The sequence below is a fragment of the Salvelinus namaycush genome, chromosome 1, assembly GCF_016432855.1.
Source record: "Salvelinus namaycush isolate Seneca chromosome 1, SaNama_1.0, whole genome shotgun sequence".
NCBI lineage: Eukaryota > Metazoa > Chordata > Actinopteri > Salmoniformes > Salmonidae > Salvelinus > Salvelinus namaycush.
Genome location: NC_052307.1, coordinates 65,358,442 through 65,363,515, shown reverse-complemented (window position 1 = coordinate 65,363,515; position 5,074 = coordinate 65,358,442). Strand labels below are relative to the sequence as shown.

Genomic DNA, 5,074 nt, shown 5'->3' with positions numbered 1-5,074 from the left:
CTCGGCTACTCTCCCCCCTTTCCAAACCCCATCTCTACCCTCACTCACAGATGGTGAGTGGATTTGGTTAATCATAGCGAAAGCAGGGATTCTACTCGGAATCATTCAATGGTTCCATTAAAACGATTCATTAGATCGCACTACACTCACTGAAGCCCTCCACTCCACAGCTATGGAAATCAACAGATGTCACGTTCCTGACCTGTTTTCTGTTAGTTTTGTATGTGTTAGTTGGTCAGGACGTGAGTTTGGGTGGGCAGTCTATGTTTTGTGTTTCTATGTTGGTTTAATGGGTACCTGATATGGTTCTCAATTAGAGGCAGGTGGTTTTCATCTCCTCTGATTGAGAATCATATTAAGGTAGGTGGTGTCACATTGTTTGTTTGTGGGTGGTTGTCTCCTGTGTCAGTGTCTGTATGTTACGCCACACGGGACTGTTTCGGTTTTGTTTGTTCGTTCGTTCGTTTTGTATGTAGTCTGTTTCCTGTTCATGCGTTCTTCACGTTATATGTAAGTTCGTGTCCAGGTCTGTCTACATCGTTTATTTGTTTTGTAGTTTATCAAAGTGTATTTCGTTTCGTCTTCGTCTTGTTTAATAAATCATTATGTCATATTCCAACGCTGCATTTTGGTCGAATCACTACTCCTTTTCGGATGAAGAGGAGGAGGAACAACGTTACAACAGAGATGAGTTTGTAGTGGAGGAGGGCTGAGAAAGAGAAGGGGGAACAGAGAGAGAGCGTGAGAGAGATAGAGGAAGAATGTGAAAATGACAAACTGAATGTGTTGAACATTATCTACCTATAACATGTACTGACAGTACATTGGTACTGTATAAACAAGGCTCGGGGCTGTAGCTCAGAAGTTTGCTTTATTGTGCTTTTGGATGGTTTTATAAAAACTAATTCAGAGCATAACAAAGAGAAAGAGGACTCATCTCCCAGTATCTTTCTTTACCCTGATTTCAGCAGCTTGTGTTCATTACAGAGCACCCCTGGGAGTTCTCACTCGCTTTGGTAAACCTTTGAAAACCCTCTTCCCGAAGTAGACACCAGGATTGACAGCTTCTGCTAATGAAGACTTTTCTTGGTATTCACAAAAGGCTGTGTTCCAGGCTCTTTGTTGTGAATATCTTGAAAATAAATAATCGAACTCTCCTCCGTTTCTGTTCACTAAAGAAGACTAAAGTAAGGGAAAACTAGGTAAAAATTCAGTGAAGTTAATATTTTTTTGAGGGAATACCACCTGCACCAAAAAAATATAATCACTTGAAATATTCAACAGAACATAAATATAAAAAATTAAATAGTATTTTTCAAAGGCAAACAAAACATGTACAAAACCAATACAAAAGTATATATAAAACACATTTCGTGGACACATTGGCTTGCACAGCACATTCCCAAAACCCAAAGCACAACATTTCGGTCCAACCATTTTCTTCAATAAAGTATCTGACCACAGGCTACCTGTTCTACTAGATGCATCATTCCAAAGAAAACACAAAAATGCAGGTTAGACTGATATGAGACATTTCAAGGCCAGCTGTGCCGTGGACATTATCAGATCCTACATAATCAGGTATTCATTTTTAGTTTAACATCAGGTGTAAATGGGGTCTAAGTATAGATGCCGTAGAGGCAAGACTACATTTTCTTCAAACCCCTGCAGAGTGAAACAGCGTATGCACTGCTAGCCTTCACAGCAGTCCCCAGGTAAAAACACAGTCACACAATCTACTGTATTTAGTCACTTCTGGTTAGACAGTGTCAGGAAAATTACACAAAAAAGGCTTTTTAACTCCTAACAAACTGCATGATAATGTTTTTATTTAATAGTGAAACTAACATGAAAAGTATTTTTTACTTCAAATAACTTGAATCAGCAGTACATGAGTTATTGTGCTGTCCTAAAAATACATTAGATCAGAGACCCAGGGAAATGTGACCAAATGTTGTCCTAATTCAAACAGATTAACTGTTGACAATCATTAAAAAAAATAATCACAGCACCAATCAAAAGATATCAAATAAATGTACTTCACCGCATTGCTTGCCTCTAATTTTCATCAAAACAGGGACCAAATGTGCCCTTATTAAATAATGAAAGTTGCAAGGTCCAAAAACAACCCCATCCCACTTCTGTGATACAGATCTGAAGGGACCAGATGGGATTAAGTTTAGGGGGAGCTTCCACCTATCCACTTCCTTCACATCTGTCAACACTGTAGGGGCTAGAGAAATTAGCTAGTCAGTGCTTGTCTTCAGGCCAGGTTATGTATTGCTTCTGTCCCTCTTCTCGCCCCTACCTGGGCTCGAACCAGGGACCCTCTGCACACAGACAACAGTCACCCACGAAGCATCATTACCCATCGCGCCACAAAAGCTACGGCCCTTGCAGAGCAAGGGGAACAACTCCTTCAAGGTCTCAGAGCAAGTGACGTCACCAATTGAAACGCTATTAGCGCGCACCACCGCTAACTAGCTAGCCATTTCACATCGGTTACATATGGTACAATCCACCCGAGACACCCAGAGCCCCTCTGTTGACCCCAGCTAAGCCTGCATGAGCAGGTGCAGCCGTTGATGGGCGATGGCTGAGTTCATGGTCCACAGGAACACTGTCTGCTTTCCTTTGGGCAGCTCCTCCATGGGAACAAACTGCAGTACCTGTCTCTGGCCAACAGAAGGCAGACTGTCAGTGTCCTCTTCCCCCCTGGCCAGGCAGCCCATACGCTCCTGCAGGTCACCGAGGTGGGGAAGGAGTCGAGCGGCAGCCTCTGGACAGAACCCTACACATACCAGCACCGCCCCCGCAGCACCTGGAGGAGAAGGACACCTGAAGGTGATGGAGCGGAAGGGCAGGTGGAGGCAAAGGACGGTTGCCGTGGTTACGCGGGTAAAGGCAGAGAGGAGGGGCAGGAGGAGGGCGTCGCCGGGTACCATGCGGTGCAGGGAGAGCAGGACGCAGCCCAGCAGGTCTCTCTGATATTGTGGCTCCCCGTCAAGCAGAGTGGTGCGGGCCGTAGGTGGTAACGAGGGCTCAGAACGGAACTCCAGCGCCAACCCCCCAGCCTGCTCCTCAAAATCCCCCCAACACGATGCTCTGCCAAAGACTAGGCACTTTCTGTTTCCCTTGCCATTGCAGGGAGTGATGTCACATAGGGCTGCCACCTCAGAGAGGATGGAGGTGGTACAAACCATTGGGCAGGAGCTACAGGGAGGGACCAGAGTCCAGGCAGCTGACCTGTCCATGCCTGAGCCTAGGGCATGCCTGCTCCAATACTTAATTGAGGTGGTTCAATAAACCCCCATCACAGAATGGTGAATTCCTGACTACAGGGAGGGCCGCCCGCCCCCACTATCACAAACCAGGTGTCCATATGACATTCTGCCAGCGGCCCTGCCAGCACACAGCATGCCCCCGTGCCCGTGCCCTTCCACCCAGGCAGCGTTGCGGCCCTTCCCAACACGCTCCTTCCAGACCAGGGCCTGCAACTCCCTCCGCTGGTTAAAGGAGCCCATCTGATTCTTCTGGCCCAGGGGCCTCCGACCCGTAACGCTGCAACAAGCTGGGGCCACTGTTACAAGACAACCAGCGGGCCCGCGGCAGAGAACTCACCTACACACAGGAATAGGAAGAACAGCTCAAGCCTGGCTTGAAATTTTTATGCAGAAGTTTGTATTAAACAATTCACTGATACTAAATGACAGATCCACCAAAATGAAATCCAGGATGTGGCCATCAGTCACTGAATATCTCATATTATACTCATCAAATTATTCTGAAATTGTAGATAATTATTATCCTAGCACTTTATAATGACGCTGACGGAGCGGAAGGAGCAGTTTAACAGGTAGAGCAGGCAGACGGAGGAGTGCTCGTACAGAGTGAACATCTTCAGTACAAATGAGCCGCATGGGCCCAGAAGGAAGAGTGCGGCCGCAGCCTCGCAGTAGTGCAACGACGCAACCAGGGCCTCCTGCTCATCAGGGTTCCCTTGGCAGTCAAAGCTCCCGTCCGCCGTCACCACATCAATACTGCGCATGTTATTCACAAAGCTCTGCAGATCCAGCAGGTGCCTCTGGCTCATGATGTCTCCTGTGTTGTCCGAGCCAAAGAACCACCAGGGCAGCGTGTTGGCAATGAGGCGGTCGTCTGTGATGGTGGTGCCCCCTCCGTTGGCCTTGTGATAGGGGTTGAGTGTGTTGGCTGCCCAACTCCAGTCACAGTAGCGCGTGTGCTCGCTAGTTTTGAGGTAGTGGTTCAGAGCGGCAATGAAAGCCCCTGGAGCCTCACACAGGTGAACAGTGTTCAGCTCCCTGCTCTGCAACGCCTCCTCTGGCAGAAGGTTGAAGGTGCCTAGGATCTCATAGAACTTGCACCAGGCCTGAGTGCAGATCTCGGCATTGGCGGCGGCTCACACAGTACCAATGACCTTCCCGGCATGGTTGGTGGAATTGGTATGTTGGTGCCAGACTTACAGATCCTTATCGCTAAGTCGGTTCTTCACCTCATTTAGTGACGTCTTCAGGGTCTGCAGGAGGACGTAGTCCTGGGCCGGGTGTCTCAGTGCTTCACTGGGGTCAGGAATACACCACTCCTCATTGGCCGGTTTGACATATGTCCTGACTTTATTGAAGAGTTCTCTGACCTCCGCAACCACTTCCGGGTCAAAGGCTTCCACATCGGTGGGCTGCTGGCTGCCAGCTTTCCTCCTCGCTCCCTGGCCCCAACTCATCCTCTTCACTGGACGCCCTGCAGCAAAAAAACAATGTGACATGATGACATCCACAACACTATGCAATGCATGCATGCGTGCCCTGCATAATGTAGATTATATCAGGAAAATGTTTTTTTTTTTTTTATGACTTTTTAGTTTATATGCATTAATGCCCGGTCCCAGCTCTGTGTAACTACTGCCGTCACTCTATATATGCATGGGCAGTGGTTGATTACTGATTCATATGTCTAGCTACATTGTTGTTAATGTGATTTAACTATGATGGAATAGTAGGCCTTGCCTTATGTTAAATGGACATTTGGCAGTGTACATTAATCAATTTCTGGGGCT

At 47.3% G+C, this 5,074-nt stretch overlaps 1 pseudogene; it reads right to left on the bottom strand.

The window, feature by feature from the left end:
- Positions 1–2,555: 2,555 nt before the first annotated feature.
- On the bottom strand, positions 2,556–4,741 carry LOC120052609 (annotated as a pseudogene).
- Between the last annotated feature and the right edge of the window lie 333 nt (positions 4,742–5,074).